Genomic DNA, 22,232 nt, shown 5'->3' with positions numbered 1-22,232 from the left:
CGCTCCATTTAACAAATAATTAGCATAACTTATTCCAGCAATATAACCATGTTCTGTAACTGCCCTTGTTTAATTTTCTTCCCTGAGAGTTGCAGTGTTTTGAACATTCCTGGCAAAATGAAATTTCTGAGGAATGTGCCTTTATCCTAGAGCTCAAATGGTTCATGGAGGCATTTCAGATTTGCAGAGGGTCAGCAAAGCTTGCACCAAAGCTTTGCTGCCCCTTTCATGTGCAAGGAGTTGTTTGTCAGCTGCTGCTGGGTGTCCGGGAAACCTTGGGAAAAGAAATTTCCCTACCATGGGGGAACGGGGCTCACGTTGCTCCACCTCAGTGACGGGTGCTGGGATCACACTGGGGCTGTCCAAGTCTATTTTGAGTCTCTCTTTCTCTGCTGTTCATCTATTGTTGATTATTTGAATTGGTATTATGATTCTTTAAAATGTATTTGGTCCCGGGGAAGGCTGTTACTTTTTAATTAATGTTTATGTCACCTTGGTATTTATCTGGATTGCTCTAATTTATCTGCTGCTTGATGCTCAGAATGTTTTACTGCTTTGTTTAGTAACTTCTGCTTTCTTCCCTTTTTATGTGCTCATTGTCAGGGTACTTTTTCAGCATTTTAGGTAATAGCAAACTACTTATAATAGTGTTTACTTTCTTCTGCTTAGCTCTGCTTGAACATAAAGCCACTTTTATTCTGGTACTTATGGGTACCTATTTTTGAAATTTGCTTCCAAGTCTTTCTAAATGTGCTATGACAGTTTCTGAGCTGGCAGAAAATTGGATGCAGAGAGATTCTGCAATGCAGTGCCACACATGTTTCAGGAATTGCAACCCTAGAGAAGTTAGGTTGCGGAAATATACGAGGTATGATCCTTTATTGCAAGCAAGTAAACAAAACAGTGGAAAAACAAAAGCATGCAAAATATTTCAAGTATAGAAATTACAGTAAAAATATATCCATTGCAAAATGTTTAGGGTCAGCAAAAAAAAGTTTCAGGAGAATGTGATCAGGGGACTGTCCTTATCTTTTACATCATTTTTTTAGAAAAACGCATCTCACAAGCACTGGCTTTCCCGATACTATTCTGCGACAGCTTTTTTTCTCATCTTTGTAGGCACTGAAAATCTTTAGGACGTGGCATTGGTTTCTCTGTCCTGCTGAGGGATATTTAATAGAGTTACAGGGGAGGGGTGCCTAAAGTTTTGCATGAGTTTCATATTAGGCGGTGAGTGAGGAAGCTGTTTCCTTTTGTTGAATGATGTGGTTTGGGCTGCCTTATTTGGTGAGATTTAAATTTGGAAGTTTCTGTGTGTGCCTGCAATGTCGTACAAGCCAGCTGTAGGCAGGGACGGGATTTTGCTGTGTGAGCCATGGTGTTAGCACAACGCAGGGCTGTCTCCCCTGGGCGCAGTGCTGTTACTAGCCAATGCACCCGGGGTGCTTCCCGGACCTGTGCGAGTGTTTTGCGCAGGGCTGTGGTGTTATGGACTATGTGCACACATTCAGCTCTTCCTGTTAAATATTCCAAAGTTAAGGAGGAAACTCTACTGGATACCTTGTATTTTCTTATTCTGCATCAATGCACCCTGCAGAGTGGGAGGAGGTGACTATAAAGTAGTTAATTCTTTGCCAGTGTAAAACAAATTTCATAGGCAAACCTTCAGCCTTTCTTAATTTTTGTATTTTTATGTTTGCCTTCTTTTTTTGACCTAGTTTCAGGAGGTTTGTTTGTTCCTGCTGATACTTGTGCTGCTCTTGGATATCCTTGTTGATCCCAAGAAAAAGGCTCAAAGGAGACGAGTAACCATGTCTTGCCAGGCAGTGGGAAGGCACAGGTGGAGCTTGAGGTTGCCCACTTCTGGGGCGCCACTCCTCCCGCAGTCCTGCACGGTAGCTCTGCTTCAAGGCTACCCAGGAGGGATGGAAACTTTTCTTCACTCTGTAAGATATCTCTTCTCTTAAATTCTTCTCAAGTTCTAAGTTAAGAAAAAAAAAATACAACATGAAGAAGTAATATTTTATTTTCATGTTGATCAAGCTATTGATTCAGTATTGAAAAAAAGATTAAGAGTTGAATTTATACAAGGAAAAAAAAAAAAAGGTAAAAACGGTTGCAGAAAAGTTATTTAATAACCCACCACAGTGCCTTGTGGATGCCCAAATGACTGGGAAACTGTGTTAAGTATTGAGTTACCTGTGAAAATTAGCTTAAACCTGAAAATTGAATAGTTGTATTTAGTTCTTCTAATTGGTGTCACATACACAGCCCAGGTATCCCTCTTATCCTTGTCTCTGCTGCTGAGAGCAGCGCACACACCTAGTGGAGGATGACCATTTTGTGGGTTGCCCTGACAAAACTCCCCTAGAGGCCACTGTCCCTGTCCCTGCGCAGCAGTGGCCCTGTGTTCCTTTGGGGACAGCCCATGGGTTCCATGTACTGCTGGTACATGCACCTACTTGGGCGCTTTTTTTTTTCTTATATGCTTCCTAAATGAACATCTGTTCACTAGAAATTGCATGAAAACTTCCAAACTCGTATCATTCAAGCCATTAAACAGCTGTCAAACCCGAAGCACTTAGAACATCCAAAGATGTCGTTAAAGGTACCAGTGATCTGCTGCTGCCAGCGTGCCAGGAGAAGTAAGACATGCCAGAACTGTTCACGGTCCGCATGGAATATTGCTATTGATTTTACGTACTGGGTGTTCAGATATTACAGCTCCTCACAGCAGGATAAAGCACTCGGATAGAAAGCTCGATCAATCGCAGGACGTACTTAAACCAGCTATGTAGGGGTGCAAATCTACTAATAATTTCAGGGGCTATCCAGCCTCCCTCGAAAAGGCAGCAGCATTGCGAAAGGTCTTTCTGAGCTTACCACACCATTTCCATCCATTATCCAATCTGGCACCATGTTTTTCAGCCTGTTTTTCTCACTGGTGGTTCTGAGTTTGGACTGATTAAAAACTAGCAATGCTTTCTTTGTACTTGATAGTTGACGTATATCAATTAAGGGCTTCTGATTGTATTTGCAGGAGTCTTCAAGTATCAGCTCTGGGAAGCAGTAACAGCAAATTATTCCTTTGCTGCCAAAGGACTGATTTGTTAGGGCTGTCAGATTCCTTAAATAGCAGTTGTGGTGGTGATAATTTCAAGTTTTGGAGAGTAAGATGAGAGGCAGAATAGGCTGCTCTTTTAAGTCGTGACTTTGTTAAGAAGTGATCTCTCTTGGGCAGCCCCACATAACTATTGCATACCGTGTAGTGCATTTGTGTACAGCCTGGGAACAGTGACAGGGAAACAAAAGACATTTCACAGGATGAGCCAATCTAACTTTTGTTAATGAACATGAGGCATAGGCTGTGTGTCTGCAATGTGCTGGACAAATATGAAATGAAATTTTCCGTATTTTTGTGACTCTTATGCAATTCTTTGCCTCATTAACTTTCTGTAGCAGCGAGTTTCACCGTTGAAGTCATATTTACATGTTAATGAGCTGCAGTCGCATAGATGCATTAGCTGTGTGAGTGTGCATATGCATATTTTATAATGTAATTTAACCTGTGAAGATCCACTCATGTTTTGACGGAAAACAAAAAAAGGAACCTAGTAGCTTTTGACAATTGTTTATGATTTGCTGTGTGTGTGGCTAGAGTCTGGCTTGCTCTCCTGCCCCCAATCTCTCTTTCAGCTTTTTCTTGGAGGCTTTTGTTTCTGGTCTTCTGCTTGTTCTTGATATTTAAAAAGAAAAATCTCTGCTCACAACAAACACGCCAGACAGCAAGACTGGCCCTCTTTTTTTCTTAGCAAGCACCACATAAAAAACAATAACTTCAATAAACCACTTTGTCTTGGAGGTCTATAATAATGCTTCTGTTTCAACAAGTTTGTTTTGTCAAAGTGCTATTGCAGCTTTATCTGTTCAGTGCTTCAGGAGGCGTGACTGAAGTAGCTCCAAAAAGCACAGGCCAAAATACAGGATCTAGTATTTGTTTTACTATAATGCAAATAAATAAGGAAAAGCTGTTTTTTCTCTCTGCTAGCTTGGCTTCTTCACGAAACCTCCCAGCTGTGTAAGCCTTTGTTTTGTAACAGACAAAATTGGCTGCACAAAGATTGCTGGTATTTTTTTAGTGGAACATGGGAGGTGATCACAAAACTTAGAAATACCTGTGTTGCCTCCCTAGAGTGGTTTGTATAGGTCATTCTGCAATTTCTGTACACATTTACACTTTGTTACATGAAAAGCCAGAGTTTCACCATTGTCTGGGTATCCAGATTTAGTTATTAGCTCTCTTGCCTCTCATATCTGAAAAGGTAAGATGAATTAATATGGAGAAGACCACGTCTGCAAAGTTTATGCATCATTTCAGCTGCCAGAACAGGGGTTAGAGTGGTATTTATCAATGGGCTGTTTGCTGGCTGGCTGTACAGGGAAGCCTGTTATTGGCATCATGATAGCCCAGCAACACCCACACTTAGTTCTGTAAATCCAGGGACAGCACTGTATTTTTCAATATGAATTTCTATCATATTTTTTATTAGGGTGGAACAAAAGCATTGTTTCACCTTTTATCTGCTGAAAAATGCCATTTTCTAATCTAGTAATATGCACACAAAAGCAGAAGTTTAAAAAAAAATGATAGAAATTTTCAGTGTGGTGTGTTTTGGGTTTTTTTTGTGGGTTGTTTGTGTGATTTATTTGTTTTATTTGGTTGGGGGGGGGTTGTGTGGTTGGTGTTGGTGTGGTTTTTTGGTAACTGTTTTTACTCTCCTAAATGCCTGTCCAGGCACTCTTTCTCAGTCTGTCATGTGCTGATACAGCACAGCCAATACCTCAGCAGTGGTTCAGACCAGAATATTTAGAGCACGGCCATATAATTCCCAGGGGAAAAAAACCCATATATATATATATGTGTGTGTGTATATATATATATATATGTTCAAATGGTTTCCGTTGTTAGATACAAATCACAGTAATTTATATCAGTGCATTCCAATAAAATAAGGCATCAAGCTCTATTAAAAATCAAAACTCAAAATCCATATAAAGATGATGAATATTCACAGGCCTATTTGAATTCATGCTTCTATCCAAGCAGATGTAGGTTACGTAAAAAAGAAATTCTGCTAATTTCATGTCTGAATATAAATAATTAAACCAAGAAGTAGTGTTGTACATATTAAATGATGGTCTTCTTTAAATGTTGCAGCAATTCAATTTGTTCAGCGTTTTTTCTGGTGCTGTATAGTTCCCATGACTGGTGCTTTGATGTTAGTGGGTAGCTGGAAAATGATTAATCTGTTGCAGTTCCATAATTAATTAATTTATATTTTGGTCAGTTCTGCAGCACTTTGCATTTCTGTACCAAACTGCCTAATTAATGTTTGCATAGCACTTGGAACAGATAAAGCACCGAATGACTCCTATTAATATAATTACTTCTCAAACACAACCGAGCCTTTGGCTTCGTGACACTGGATAAGCTGTCACTGAAGCTCACTGGAAAAGGTTTTGCTGATGAAATCTGGCTTGCCCTTAATACTTCGAGCTTTTTTCAGAATTATTTGAGGGGTTTTTTTTTGTCACTTTAAGCTCCTGTGTTTTCAAATGCTACAGCAAGGTCTGTGATCAGAGCCCCCTACTCCTCACCTCATGTCAGCCATTGGTGCCTCTGCTGATGTGTGGGTTTTCTACATGTCCTTTGAGCTCAAATTATGGTCAGTGTGTTTGAATTACCCAATGTACAGATGAATTTGGATGTTAAGATGCTCTGGTCTGCAGAGGGTCTTGGGGACAAATTTTGTGAAATGACCCGCTCAGGATAAAATAAATTTTTGATTGTAACAACCACTTTGTCATGTCATGGTCCTACTAATGATCCCTAAAAAAATCTGCCAGTCCCCATAGTGGTAGGTGATGAGGTCACAGGACAGCAGTGCCATAACACCAACACTAGCTGCTGTGTACTAGCTGCAAGTGTAGATTTTTTGCTGAAAACCAAATACTCCATCTCTAAGGATGGACAGAAGCTTCCTTACGATATATAAACATATAAACAGAATTAGATGTGTTATTGAGGTGGTGGTGAGAGGTGATAATAGTAATAATAACTAATGTTAGTATGGTTCTATGAATTATAATACAGAGCTTTGAAGCCAGTGGACATGTAATTCTACCATGGAGATGAAGAGAGAGAATGGTTTGAACTAGAGAAATAGCGTGAGAGGGGAAGGAACTTCAGAGGGTATAGGAACTGGGATGGGAACAGCTGAATCTGAAGTGGGCAACAATTCATTTAAACTGAAACCAGAAGACTTTTAGCCACCGAAGTGAGATGCTACGGTATCACTCATCTGTACATAGCTGTAAGGAGGAGCTAAGAAAATGTGTGATTACGTGTAATTTATGTTTATTTAGGGATTATATGGCAAGATTTTCAGTGGTTGCAGAGGATTTGACTGGGGTTCTCAAGAGCTCTGTGCCCATATTACATTGCTGATCTGTCAGCAGTGAAGCCCTTGCTATATATGACCTGACTCTGAGGACAGAATTTCCCAAATATCATATCCAATTTTCTCATTTCTCTTTTATATGCAGATGATTAGGTATATTATGTTTTTCCTCTGTTTAACTCACAAGTCCATCTGGGAAAGTTTAATTACATCTTTCTTTAAAGTTATTGAGGTAAGATGATGCACTTTAAATAAAACAGAGACTATACCGACATTTTTATAAGCAGATGTTCCAACTATCTGGCTGTGTATTGATCCCCTGTGCATTTTATATGATGCCTCTTTTCAATTTAGCTTCTTTGCATTTGAATTAGTATGTAGGTATTGAAATTAAATCTTACTTAGGGAGTTACAAAAATACCTACTTTTCCAAGCATCTACCAAATTAGGGAGAATATGGACCCAAAGTACTTCTTAGTTGCCAATAAAACTGAAGTTTTATGGAAAAACTTGAAGTAATTATTTTATTGTTTTTTAGGTAAAATGCTGTATGATTCTTAGAAAATCCAAATATTGTTGGAAAGGGACCTCATTTTGCAATGCTTGCATGGTCATTGAGGAGAACGAGAAGGTGTTGTAGTACTGGGCTACAGTGAATATTTAGAAATAATCACTTATGTATTCATTTCATGCAAGACACGGTCCTCCTCCTTTTGGGGATTTCGGTTTAGATTTTGTCTTTACTACTGTGTTTTATCTTGAATCTCTGGGGAAAGTCTGGCATAACTAGTCAGAAACCTGCCTCTGGGTAAACATTTCCTCCCCTGACGCTGCCTGCATGGGCACAAAATTTCTTTCCCTTTTCTCCACACTTTCACGGGTCTTTTCATCATTTAGAATAGTAACAAGAGCCACTGGAGGAACATCAGTTTCCACTCAGACTTCTGGGGTTAAATCCCTTGGTTTTGCCTTCTGCCCTTACCTCGTGCAGTGAAGCATTAGCTGACCGAAAATGATGTTGGCAGAGATCATTATTATTTGGATAAAGGTCTTTCAGCTAAGCAGCAATCAAGGGTGATCATCCAAACGGAATAAAAGAGTAAAGGGTCAATTCAACTTTGATAATTATAGTACTGTAAATGTGGGCAGTAATAGAATTACCCTTTACTGACAGCTAAATCTGTAAATAGGCTGGCAGAGCATTGCTGGCTAATGTTATCCATAGCAGAAAGTGAGTCTCTTTGCTACACCTGCATGATTTTGTAGGGTTTCACATAGAAATACATGTTGTCTTCCACAGCTTGGCACTGGTTGTCACAACTGCTCTAGGTCTTACAGGATTTGGGCCATTAAATAGAACAGATGCTTATGTATTCTTGTAAGTTTGTGCTCAAAGTCAGTTTATGGCAAGTAAGTGGGATACTCGCAATAAATATGGCTTTTAATGAATAGAGCACAGAATGCTCTAGTGCAGTTCATTCATCTGAACATTGTTTAATGCTGGTTTACTGAAGCATTTGTCAAATGCTGTGACAGTATGTGCTCTGAAATTAGGATATACTCGTGAGATGCTGCACTGACTCAATATAGCAAGTTTTAGAAAAGTCCTCCTGTATATTACAATGAAAAACCAAAACTTGTACATTATCACTTCAGTGCTTCAATTTGGTTTTCCTTATGTATTTGATTTTTTTATTTTGCAATAAAATATAAGTATTTAGCTTCATAAATCAAACTAAGACACAATTGTTAAATAGCCTATATCATATTAATTAGACTGTGAAGCAAGACAAGCATTACAACCATTTATAATTGAGTAATGAAGAAGTTCCTAATCAACGAAACAGGCAACTAATTAACCAGCCAGCAGTCAGCATCTTCAGCTGAAGTTGGTGACTTTCAACTTAATTAAACTTTCCAGGTGTCAGTGAAAGTACGAAAAATATATCTATCTTAATAAATTTATGTGTCTTAATTCTAATTTTCTGAGTTTAAATGTATGAAGATTGCATCTGTTTTATGGGAAATTGCCATATATAGAATATTTTATGTCCATATTGCATATCTGAAAAGAAAATAGGCAGTACGTTGGAGAAAGCTTCGTTTGAACTTTGTCCATTGCAGGTTGAGTACAGCATGAATTTAATGTCTTCATCTTTGTGTCAGAAATAACTGCTATACCATCTTTTAATTCATACTTTCTAAGTATTTCACAGGTGAAAAATGGATCCCTGACAATATTGTAGTTGTTTTCACTTGTGAAAAGTAGATAATATAATTGGTGTTCACCGAGGCTCGGAAGAATAAATTATTTCTGCCCTTGCAAGCTTGCTGTCTGTGTAAATGGACAACATGAAATGCCTGCTGAGAGCCAGATCAAGCTTCATTCCTGTAGCATTCACTTTCATTCCATTTTTCATATGGTCCATGTGAAATGGCATTTTCTCTAGCTTCTCACTGTGTGTGCTTTACTAGAAAACATCTGAAAAGGAACTTTAAAGAAAGTAGGTTGATGGTTGGGTTTTCTGGCCTGTGAAAGCAGGGAGTAATGCAGAAAACACAGCAGGATAAAAGAGGCTGGAGATGGCTGGATGCATGGATGGAATGAAGATGAGAAATATGCACTTCCTCAGCTACAGAAAAATTGTTTCCAAATTCTTGGTGTCAAGAAACCTACATCAGACTGTGTTTTATGATGTCCCTTAAAAGGAGAATTACATATGAAACAAATAATGACATTGTATTTCTGAGCTTTACTGCTGAAGTCCAGGTTGTGGTGATTTGGCAATAAATTGAAGTATTGTGTTCTTTTATCTTGTACATTTGTTGTGATTTTGTGACCTCCTTGAGTGTGTAACACAGATCTGATGCCCATAGTGTGTCAGTGGTCTCTAACTCTCTTTTTGGTTGATGCACAAGTATGCTCTGAGCATACCCAAAGAAACAAAATACAGGCAACTCTGAAATTGCAGATGTTAGTGAAAGAAATTATACTTACTGCCAATTAAAGTAAAAAAAGTAGGAAGAAAGGCTTAAGGAGAGACAGGCTTTGTTCTTGTGGTTTTCTTCCAGAGGGAAGAGGTATCTTTAAAAGAGGCAGAGATGTGAGCCCACAGTACAGGCTGAGGAGTAGTACATCTGCCAGTCTAGAAATGACAGCTAATGTGACAGCTCTGAGAGAATAATTCAAAGAGACTCCCCAAAATCTCTTATAAATCTCAAAACAAGGAGTGGTTGATAGGATCTTGAAGGACAGCCCGAGGGGTCCAGCTGAAACAAGGACACCTGGAAGATGTTTTTGCCATTCTGTTTGTTCACATGTGTTGGCTCTCTTCAGTCCCTTCAGGTTAGGAAGACTGAAGTAGTTAAGGAGAGAAAACAAGTCTAAAAGGCAGCGCAGCACATAATCAAACTGTTATTGAAGCGTATATTCCTCAACTGGAATAAAATGCTCTCAATAGCGATATAAAGGTGATGCCTCTTCTCAGTCAGGAAGCCCAGCTGCAACTCTCAAGTCAAGAACAGTTGCAAGTAATGGCCGTGCCTCTTGTTTTATAGATTGGAAAAACTGTGCAGATTCTCGGTTGTTTCAGCTCTGGGTGTGGAGTGGGCTACCTGGGATGCACTGTCATCTCTCCATCTCCGGGGAAGGACAAGGGCTGGGTCCTTATTAATCAGTGCCCCCTTATGTTAGCTATTATTTCAAAATATGCTAGCTAATTTCCAGCACATCTAACATACAACTGCAAGGTATTTCCTTTTCTTACTTTCAAGGTCTAAATATTATGGTACATATTATAAAGCCCATGTTCTCTTTTTTTTTTTTTTTTTTTGTAGATAAAATCAGAGGTTCTCTGTGTATTTTCTTAGCTGTTGCAACATCCTTGTGACAGCACTGTTCAAACAACTAATTGGTAAATAACCTGCATAGAATTTTCCAAAATGTATTACTACTGACTTTGCTTCATCAAGTTTAATAGTCATATTTCTTGATCTCTACTGCATTTCTGCATGAACTTGCACGTTTTGCTTAAGATAGAATATGGAAGTTATTCCATAATGAAAGGCAAAGGAATGATATGCCATCATTTAGTGGGAGCAGAGAGAATCTAGCTCTTTCCCATGTACATTATGTGAATCCTGGATGTAAGCCAAGCATTCATTTTGTTAAAATGGGGTTTGATAATTGAAACTAATTTAACATTGACCCCATTAAGTTGCATTTTATTGCTCATTTAATATGCCTGTCTCACAAGCTCCCAGAACTAGGAAGTGGCTTTGTAACGTGAGTTTATAATTTGTCAAAGCTCCAGTCATACAGGTAAATGTTTGTTCTGTCGGATCAGCACCAACGTGTGCAGCAGATGTTTTGCTGATGTTTGGTAAATGCGGTATCTTTATGGAGAATTGTGTATAAGCAAGCACTTGAGATCAGCACTGATGCGAGTGGGTTAAGCTGAACAGCTTGAGTTTGTGCAGATTTGCTGTGGAAAGACACTGGATTCCTCTGGAGACCAGCCTGTGGATGGTCCAGCAGAGCCATCCCTATCGCTGCCTGCAGCATCCTGCATCCCCCCTTCACCTTGAGGAAGGAAAGGTTTGTCAGACCTGACAAATAACCTCTGTTCTCCAATAGTGCAAGTCATTATATTGATTTCTGTCAAAGAATGCCAGTTTAAATCAGCTGAGGAGCTGGCTCATGACACAGGATTTCCATGTTCTGCCATCCTGCTTCTAGTTTCTGCTGTCTTACTGTTTCTTTTGCATGATTTCTGTATTTCACCACTAGCTAAATATTTTCTGCAGTTTATGAATTGCTAAATAATCTCGTAATTGGTTAGCATCCCTTTTGGTACTAATTGCAGTGCAGCACTAGATGATGGTTACTCAAACACAGTTGTATTTATCAAAACGGCAGTGAGGAAAGAAAGGCCAAAGGACAAGAAAATACGGATGTGTGCAAACAACCCTGATGGATGTCTCTTTGCAAATATGTTCTTTTTTGCAACTGTGGCTGCAGGACTGGTGTGTGAAAGATGAATTACTGGAGCTTTACCCTTGTGAAATGGCAAGAACAGCAAAGCAGTAAGAGTGTGCCTGGGTTACGTCATAGGGCTGGGGACAGGGACCGATAGGCACTGAGCTGTACATCAGCACTGATGAAGCGTGGAAATAGGAACGCTGCAAACCTGACCAAAGTTGCTTAAAAGGAAAATGGAGTTAAAAGGTACAGTGACTACTACTACACATGTGCAGTACAAACTAGGTAAGAATGTGTAGAACTATTGGAAGTCATATCCACGTCTGAAAAGCACTAAAAGGAGCATTCTGCACTCAGCTGTAGCTGCTACTTCATAATCCAGACCATGCTTAAAGCATGTGGCTAATGTCTCCTTTTTAAAATTAATATAAAGGTTAGGAAATATGTGTGAAGCAAAGCATCCAGTTCTTTCGTCATGAAATAGCAACATTTGACAGGTATTACATCAATTAAAACGCTACAGGGTGCAGAAAAGGGGACAGTGGGATGTTATACTGATGATGGATTTAGAGTTCCATTGTACCATCAAAATATTTTCAGCAACAGCTGACACAGGGATTTGATTATATTGGGTAGTCCCGGTGAGACTGAATTGCTGGGCCACGGTGTTGTATTTCTTCTCACTTAAAAACAGTGAATTCTGTCCTGGAGTAGAAATTACCTCGAAAATCAATGAGATCACACTTTAAAAACAAACAAAATATACTTTATTCCTCTATGAGTGTCCTCAGGAATCAGATCAAACCCAGAGAGAGGGAAAGCAGTTCAACCTTGTGTTCAGTGCACTGTTGCATTTAGTGTTAAGACAATTCTGAGCAGATTCAGAAATCAGTTCAGCCCGGAAGCAGAAGATGAAGAAACCATGGGCAGCTGTGAGAGTTTAGGACAAACTTCATGTGATCCTCCAGCTGCAAACATCTGTAGCATGTGCCTGTGGATTACAGCCTGCCTGTGGGATGAAGTCCTGATGTTACACCACTGCTTGGACAGTTTGAAAAGGTCAGGAACTAATCTTGGCTTAACCAAGCCAAATAAAAGCACAGAAGACAGGAGTCTCACCTGAGGTTAGGGAAAGAAAATCTTCACCTTAGCCTTTGGGTGTTGGTAGCTATTCCTGGAATGGAATCAGGGTGTTGTGGGCAGTAATGGTCCCATTGCTACATTGCTCATTAATTTTTTAATGAGGAATGTTGAACCAAACTTTTAAAATTTTATTTGAAGTCACAATTTTCGTTTGTTCCAACACTTACTGGACTTGATGTTTCTGTGCAGGTGTCGTTGTGCTGTTCTTGAAACTTGCTTGCTGTATATAAATTGTGCTTATAGCATTGGTTTTCCTTGGCGATACAAGCTAAGTGTGCCTGTCAGTGTTTTGCAGGATTGGTTTGTGAAAGGTTGTTAGCCTGTTAGGTCTTACACATTGGAGTCAGCAGTAGCGTTCACAGTTCTTGCAAGGTGTTGTGTTTAAAATCATGGGAGAGAGTTTTAACACGTTTTAAATTTAACTTTCCTTAATGTGACATGCAATTACTGGTAAAACTTAACCACTCCTCCTTATTTTTGAGTGTAGACATTTTCTGGCATTTTACTGCTTTCTTCTAAAAGTGTTTAGGAGAAGACACATGAAGATATAGCAGTCAAAATTACAACAGTTAACAAGGATTTTATGTAATATGAGAGATGTCACAATATAGCTTTAAAAAAAAAAGGGGGCAGTTTTAATGTGTATCATCTGATAAAATGTGCTAGTCTAATCAGTCAAATTACAAGAGCAAAGGTCTTCATATGCTTCATAATTAGCAGGATAGATTATAGCAAAATTTCTGTAGGAAAGCTGAGTCCAAAAGGCTGAAGTTTTGCATTAATGTTTGTGGGTTTTGTCTGGCTTAATTCTCTTTGCATTCTTCACAAGCTTTTTTGTGTGAAGGAAATGGAATTGCAGCATCTGAAAGTGCTGCAGAGAGCAGAGGGGCTCTGGGTGTTGGGGTGACAGCTCCGATCTCTCCTGCCTGTGTGACCAACTGGGCTGGCACAAGGAGCGGGATGGGGCTGGTTTGTCACCATTTGCTGTGGCTACAGCACAGTGTGTACGTGGGACATCACTACCAGTAGCACAGGTTGTGCCGTTCCTGGTTCTTGGCGTGTCCCGTGGGTGCAGGGATAGCGGGGGGACCTTAAGGAGCTGGGGTGCCTAGCAAGGCTCTGAGCATATGAGGCACATATACAGCCAAAAAACCCCTTCCAGCTGCTAATGTGCACACGTGAGAGCTGCCCTGGCTGCCCCCGCAGAGCCAGTGGGAGCAATGGAAAAGTAGAAAAATTTAGAGAAAATGGGAGTTATGGTTTGTTTCTTGCAATCATTGTTTATTGTGAGCAGGAGAATGCGGTAGTTTAAAAACTATTTAAGTTGCTTCTGAAGACTTTAGAAGATCTCATGTAAATTCATTAGTTACTATGCAGTGCCCAACATAGCATTTAAAGTAATAAAAAATGTATTAGTTTCATGATACAAATATATTAGCATCTAGTCTGCACTTAAATGAAAAATGTATTAGCTGAACCATATGAATGTATGACCAGCATCTCTGTAGCTATATAATGCTTAACATGAGCTATCCTTCATTATTAATACAATCTAATATATACAATAAATGCTGCAAACAAACTCCAGGTAGACTTTAAGTGACAAAAAAATCCCTCTGTGTTCACAAAATTTCTGCATTTATCTTCAGTGCTGGTCTCTAGCAGTGCACGAGCAATCCTCTGACAGTGAACCAGGCACCAGGAGAGTGTTCTTGTGGGTAGCAGCACAGATTAGTTTCTGGGATTGTATCTTCCTTGTGGGAAGAAGAGTTTATTTCTGCCTGTTGTGCAACTGCCTTATGGCCATGAAAATGTTTATGTACCACTGCTTGTTTGTTTGGACTTATACCAGAAAGTCATTAATTCTTGATTCATTTCTCTTCCCAAAAATCAGACAGAGGAAGAACAAAACCCAAGGAGAAGAAAGTAACAGGGACAGATGACCAAATTGCCTTGAGGGAGTTTGCAAAAGGGTGGGAGGTGTCAGGCTGTATGGCAGACTGTGTGAATTTGTAAATCTCAGCATTTCCATTAAAAATGAGACCAGATTTCCCTAGCAGCAGAGAATTCATAGAAAGGGACAAGTCCTTGCAAATTTCCTTGAAAGTCATTTTTTTTTAAAGTAAATTTTTTAAGTACATTAAAACCCTTTAAAATGCAGAGAGATAAAAGAAAAACTACACAATTTTTGAGTCTTTTCTTTCAGCAATGCGAACAATAAAAATGTGGATGTCAGTAAACCATACTTTTTTGGTATTGTATAGGAAAACAAGAAAGATACATATGAGCATAAGCATAACCACAACCTGCTTGATAATATGATTCGGAATTAGGTGTTTATGGTTCAATACATGCATTCAAGGCAGGAGTGTAGGGGTGGGTGTGTGTAGGCTGGTTAATTAGAAAGCTGTCTAATTTCCTTAAAGCAGCTTTGATATAGCAATAAAAACGTAATTCTCTGGTGTGCATCCTTCACTGGAGGATCAGCTGCATTAAAGATCACATTAGTTTTCACCTGAAGTAAGGCTGTAATGTCTACACACAGTGATTGCCCTGACACTACCTACAGTGACAGAGCGGACAATGCCTGTAAAGTGTTTGCAGAATATTTGGATACAGCTGCTGCTTTCATAAACCTGCAGGTATAAGATGACACTAAGTGCCTTCCCCACTGATAACCATGTACTGGGGAGTCTCATCTGTGTTAAATTGGACACCACAAGATTCAGATGCCTGGGAAAACAGAGTGGAATTTGGAAGATGCTCTGGTGCAGAGCAGCCTGTACTCACACGTTTGCTCCTGCACGTTGGCTCCTTGCTCCTGGGCTGCGGCACTCAAGGGAGAGAATGAGGCTCTGTGGAGCATCACAAGCAGGGATTTCATCACCAAACAGGGTTTAGTCACCCATTTCATTTGAATGTTCAGTCTCAAAAGCAGCATCTTTCCTTATCAATAGCAGTAGTGAACAAGGCAGTGCCTCCCATTCCCCTCCACTCCCACCCTTCGGTCACAGCTAGTTTTATTATTTTAAATTAGTGTATTTGTGAGCTCTGATTCACTTCCAACTCCTGCTCCCTTGACCATCTATGACTTTAAGTTTTTTGGGTTTTTTTAATATGTCTCAGTATTTTGTAGTATACATCCAGTTCAGATTTCATATACATCAAATTTGGACACAAGAGGGAAATTTTTCACAATGAGAACAATCAACCCTTGGAATAATCTCCCCAGGGAAGTGGTGGATTCCCCAACACTGGACACTTTTAAGCTTCAGCTGCACAATTTCAGCTGCACAGGGTGCAGGGGCCATCTTGTCTAGACCGGGGATTTTGCCAAGAAAGGTTGGACCAGATGATCCTCGTGATCCCTTCCCACCAGGTATTCTGTGGCTCTGCAATTCTGTGATTTGAAATTTAGTTTTCTGTAATAACACACCTTGCATTTGATAAGGTCGTCTTAATACTTGTAGTACCAGTGTAAACATTATATTCCCTTTCTTATTCTGTGGAGCACGTTTTTAATACTGTTTACTCTAAATTATTTTAGATACTCAATCTGTGAAGCAAGGAACCAGAGTTAGATGACAAAATTCAGTGTAAGTCAATGAAAACAGGTGATTGGGATCCTTTATCAGAGATGGCACACTGGGCACTAATTATGGTGTCATCTATTCTGTATCTTAATCAATTCTAGTGATCTCGTTTATAATTTTTACTCCTACTGACAAGGAGTTATTCAAAGAAGTAAATTGACTATCTATGTAATTTGCTTCTTGGACACAAAAGGGTGAAAATTAACAGGTGTTTTTTCCCCTGGAGAAATCATCCTCACTGCAGTGTGGTGTTCTGCTAATTATTCCTTTGTCCCTTTTTGTTTTTGTAACGTGACATAGAAACCTGAAAGGGATCAGTCTGTGCATGGTGGAGCCAGCAGCTGCTGAATGACTGCTGCTGGCAAGGTCTGCACCAGCACAGAAAAATCAGTGTTTGTGACCAGAATTGCCTCGTGTTTCCAAGATCAGGCTTTTTTGTTTGCATCTGTCTGTTGCTGAGAGGAACAGAAGTTGAGGCAGTGTTTTGATATGTGTTTGAAAACTAATAATAGAATATCATAAATCAGAGGACTAAGCAGGGTGCCCATAAAAAGGTGGTCTTGATGAGGTCTTCGAAATACCTTGTTTTATTAATGCCAACAATAAGTACCTTTAAGATACAGCCTTTCCACTTTGTTGTGCTACAGGTGGTTTTTAAAACAATCAATTTACAAAGAACATTTTTTTTCTTTTTCATGCTGTTAAGGCAAATTGGTATGTAATTAGATTCATATACTGAATAATCTTATTTGCATATCCAATTAATTCTTCCTGTTTTAATTTGTTAGGGTTGGATTCACATTAGTAATGAAAAATAACACTTAAATTATCAAGGATTCAAATTTTCTTTTACTATAATTTCTTCAAGGTAATGCATTCAAACTTGATCCTGAGCATCCTCCTCCTTTTGGAGGCTATTAAGTAACATGGAAAAAGAAAATAAAAAGAAAACTAAACCTGTGTTATAAAAATAATAAGGGTCTATTTAACCTGACTAAAGCAAATGCAGTGTGAATTTAGGCTTTTTAAGCATCTAGCTTAGGGTCTGTAGATGTCCGAAGGCTATGCAGAATTTTTATTGAAGAGTTATAGTGGACTTGGTGAGAATTAAGGGGGTTGACTGTTCTCTACTGACTTTAATTGTTCAAGTTGTGGAGTCCTCACTTTTGAAGTAGGAACATTTTTTCTAGACATCTCTTTATTGCTTGAGCTGTCCTGCCTTCTCACATCTGTATCCAGAAATGCAGAAGACAAGCAAAAAAACCAGGAGTGGGACCTGATTTACAAAGTGCTAAGATGCCCTAAATTCCACACATTTCAACACCATAGGGAGAGGTATTTAGCACTGGTGAAAACACTGGCACTTTGTTAGGTATCGAAGCATATAATTTTAGCAGCTTCCCATAGACCTCCACAACTCTATTAGCTAGACAGAGGTTTGTTTGTTGATTTTTTTGGTTTGGGTTGGGTTTTTTTTGCAGACATAGTCAAAGAAAAGTTCTGGATTTGCTCTGAATCAGGCAATAGCTTGGCACAATCCCTGCTTTGTAAAATCTACGTGAAGAGTAATTCCTACCAGGCTTGTGGCTGAAGGACTTTCTATCAACGGCTTTGCTACTCTGACATGTCTTTAAACTTCAGGTTCCAGTTTCAGAGCTGCCAAAGTTGAATGGAGAAGAGTTCTTGGTCTGTGAGAGTGCTTAGGAAATAATACCAGGGCTGAAAAGTCAGCAAGACACATATTTTTTTCAGTGTGCTGAAGCCAGTTTTTTTCCCCAGCATGTGTGAGACATACAGGTTATAGCCTTGCTTCCCAGTTACCCTTACAGCTTATTTTGAGTTTGGGAGCAGAGATCTGTTAACCATGTGGAGAAAAAACAAAGGGATTCATGAGTTATTATAGATTGATAGAACAGATATCTTGTAACCTCAAAGTAAAGTGACATTTCAGTATAGTAAAAGTGCAGGCATGTAAAGGAGCCTGGGACCTCTCTGGGGGGTGAGAACATGTTAACTCAGAGAAGGAACGTCATTCAGAACCATGTCATCACGGTCTGGTGTATAAAAAAAAAAAGGTGAACTGTTGTCTGCAATGGTGAGGAAGGCACCATGAAATGTTTAATGGCATCTTCATTTAATGTCACTTGAAGCACACAGGAAATGTAGCATGTAACGTGCAAAGAAGCTAGACGGTGCAGTTTGACCTTAAATCTATTAATTCAGAGGTGATTTCAGTGCAGAGATCGGACATGATATGATGTTTTCACCAAATGCCTACAATGCAGTGATTGCCCATGAACTGAGGGCACAGTCACACTGCTGCCGTTAAACTACCGTGGTGAAAAATGTCTGAGCTTTAGCAGGCTGAAGTTGTTGTACTGCAGGTGGATGCACATACCTTATTTTCCATATGGAATGAGAAAACTTTGCCTGAACTTGACATATATACACAAAAATAAAATTAAGGGTCTTGATTTCAGTTTAATATGCAACCACCTTATTGCACATTTCCCTAAACGTATCTCTCTGCTTTACTTTGATTCCAACATTTTGAGCAGCTTGTTCTGCAGAATGTTAACTGTCTGCAGGAAATCACTGCCATTGAATATACAACATGTTACCAAAAAAATCACTGGTTTATTCTTTTTCTCTAACAAATAGGACTTGGAGTTGGAGACTTCTTTTTTACTATTGTTGATTGCTAATGAAAGACAGACTTGATTACAAGCAAAAAAAGTCATTACAAATGGTTGACACAGAAAGCCTAAAAATCCATATGGTTGCCTTCTCTGTTTGACATCAGTAGACAACCAGGCTGCATGTCAGAAAAAACACCCCGTGATGACATAGGATGAATCATACTGGGACCGAATGGTATATAGGTCCATGAACCTGCTTCGAAGTGAACAGGGAACGTTGTGGAGTAAGGGATGCAAAATTCAAAATTAAAAAAAAAAAAAAAAATCAAACTATATTTAAATGATTTAATAAATGAGGAAACTATTACCATAATTATGTTCCAGTTATTTGAAATATGTCCTAAGGTAAATTGCATTGGATCCTAATTAGCAGCTATTGGTTATTAGCTAAATCTAGTGCTGGGAAAAAAAAAATTAAGGAGATGCAAGTGCTTAGCTATTGCTCGCATCTCCGAACACTGCATTTGTTGTGTCATTTTGTGCTATTTCTACCTAAAAGGTGAAGTAACCACGTAGATCCAAGGCAGGCTGCCAGCAGGTCACAGACAGCACCTCGGTTGTGTTGCAGCCTCATAGTACAAAATACAAATATGGTGACAATTGGTGGCAAAACAAATTATGTATACTGGTTTTATCTCATCAGGAACAACTACACCCTGCTACTTAGTAATTAAAATAAATTGTGTAACAAGGCCTGTGTCCCTGGCAGCTTTGGCTGTAACTGTGAGATATGAATAGGTACCCAGATAATATATTCTCTCTCTTGTTCTCTCTAATCTCTCTGTCTGCCTACTTTGTAAACTGTGCTTGACCAAGCTACAAACAGCTTTTAGTTTCTAAGGGCAGGAAAAGACAGTACACATCCCTGCGTGTTGAAAACTAAGTGAAAATGACCTCTAGCTCTAAGGCACTTATTGAAAACCTATTTTAAATTGAATACACAAGCCAAGATAATACAGGCTGTTTGATAAGAAACATTAGAGAAATCCATAACACGAGGCTTTTTATTATAGGTTTATTACATCAATCTCTCCGGTGGGTAATGGAACTTGTAAATATACTCTTATGTAGGAGTCTCCTTGCGGGCTTTTTATTCATGCTGAAGTAAGCACAGCAAACTTATTTGCTGTCAGGGTACATTGAATTTAAGATTAGTATTTATTTTGGTTCTAAAGAGGTTTTGCTTTTGTGAATTGGAAGCTGGCGGAACAGCTGTATGAGGGGAGGTGGGAGCTGCAGGGGAGCGTGGAGAGTAAATGAGTTTTCCAAGCGAAGGGCTGGGACCCACTCAGGGCACAGGGTGTGGGTCCTGTGCTTAACTGCTCACCTCCGTGAGGAGGAGAATGCTGCTTTATTTAAGGAGGAACTTGCTGGTTTTCCACTGAATAAACCCAGCAAGATGGAAAATAATCTGTGGGATGAGAGAAATATTTAAGGGAAATATTTACTGCATTACGACACATACACACGTGGTCTCAGTGTACTTTTTACAGTACACATTTGTTCTTTAGTTTTAAAATACTTTTTATTCTTTTCTAGAGGTAAGTAAAGTAATGCAGCAGTAACCCAGCATCCTTTTGCTTATTTGGGGAGAAGTTAAAGGTGCATTTGTATTGAACAAAGAGATAAGGAAAAGTTTATATAGATGTTCAAAGGACAAAAAAAGGTTAAAATTGTAGCAGTACTAGTAAAAAACTCTAATTTGCAAACTTTTAAGTCTGTTCATTGGAGGATATAGTAATTAATTGGTAGTTGACTTAATATAGGGAAAAAATCTCCTTAATTAGAGGATGTTAATTGCAAAGACCAGAAACCTGTTGAGGTGTCAGCAAAGTCAGCATTTAACACATGACTTCAAGAGCTTGACTGTTGCAGTTAATTCCAGTTTAATTATAGGTGTATACTTTCAGTCATACAATACCATGCAAAAGGTGGGGTAACTGGGCTGCAAATGGCTGTAATTGTATATATATATTTTTATATATATGTATAAAAATGTATATAAATATATAGATTTTTTTTTTTTATTGCATAGCTCACATATATTCTTTGAATTGCAAAACTTAATCCAAGTCACAGGACCTTCAGTCAACAAGTTGATTGCAATTGACATCCATTATATTTTTCTAATGGATAACGGAGATGAAAAAAATGCAATTGAAGAAATGAGACCAGTTCTTAGGGAAAAGCTTCCCCAGCTCCAAATGACCTGGACAGGGTTGGTGTTTACAGCCACCGGGTGTTGCTCTCCAGGGAGCTGCACTGGTACCTGCACGTGCAGCGAGCGCTGAATACACTGTAGGCTCAGTTAGTAATTAATGAGGAAATTCTCTGGGCGGTGGAGTATCCAGTTTTGTAAACAGCTACATTGTGTAACAACATAGTACCAAAGGGGTGTGTTTTATGTTGGTGCAGAATAACCAAGACCAGGTTTGAGTGATGTTTTGTATTTCTAACATTGAAAAAGATCTTTAATATGAGATTATGATTGAAGAATGAAGGATCTGTATCTTTAAGGTATATGGGTAACAAATGTTTTTGTACTATGAAACCACTGCTGTGTCAAACTCACATGAAATAAACTGTCCTGTTTATTCACCTGGCTGGTTTCTACTATACTGTGCTATTGCCCAGTAATGCTGCCGCTAATGTGCATCAGCAGATAGCATAGCACTATTTCTGTTATATACTCTCACATGTATTAATTATGTATTATCGTTTCCGTCTCTTGCATATTTAAAAAGGTAGCAGTTTTTTGAAAAGCACTCGTTCTCATGTCTTTGAACTATTTTTGGCTGCCTCCTCACTGCTCTTACAAACTTCTCCAGCAGCCACAGTGCCAAGAGCAGGGGCACTTCTCATTTAAAGCACTCTCAGGTACAACGGGTTGAGCAGCAAACGGGTCAAGAGAAACTCCCTCCGTGGGTTTGATCTCTTGCTGCTTGTAGAACAATACTCTGACGAGGCAGCAGAACGCTAGCAAACTGTAAAGAGGAGTTATCTGTTTAATTACTTTGTCTGCATATTCTTCGTTATGGAGTGCAGTGGTATACTTCTTGAAGAAGTTAAAACCAGAGCTCTCTATTCCAGACAAAAGGCTGCTTATAGAAATTCTTATTTGTCTTTGAGGCATCTGAAAAAAACTAATCTGGAGGTTCTTTGCAGTGCAATTCTCAATCCAGTATAATCCTTAATTTTCAAAACAGAGAAAGCCATTATTTTTTAAATTGTAATGAAAAAACTGCTGAAGCAGTGCACATTATTTTGATTACCCATTAAGCCCTCTCTTCACTAAAATGAAATTTTATGATTTTCATTAATTTTCTTGCTTTTAACTTCTGACTTGTAATTTACC

General features: G+C 39.0%; 1 protein-coding gene across 1 annotated transcript in view; it reads left to right on the top strand.

Annotated features, from left to right (window-relative positions):
- Positions 1 to 22,232, top strand: part of LOC308043971 (contactin-4) — a gene marked incomplete at both ends in the record, with an annotated part of 157,556 nt that overhangs the window by 421 nt on the left and 134,903 nt on the right. The gene's annotated exons all lie outside the window — the stretch shown is intronic.

Source organism: Nesoenas mayeri, assembly GCF_963082525.1.
Source record: "Nesoenas mayeri genome assembly, chromosome: 10".
Classification (NCBI taxonomy): Eukaryota; Metazoa; Chordata; class Aves; order Columbiformes; family Columbidae; genus Nesoenas; species Nesoenas mayeri.
The sequence above is the reverse complement of the archived record's forward strand: the minus strand, read 5'-3'. Positions and strand labels throughout refer to the sequence as shown.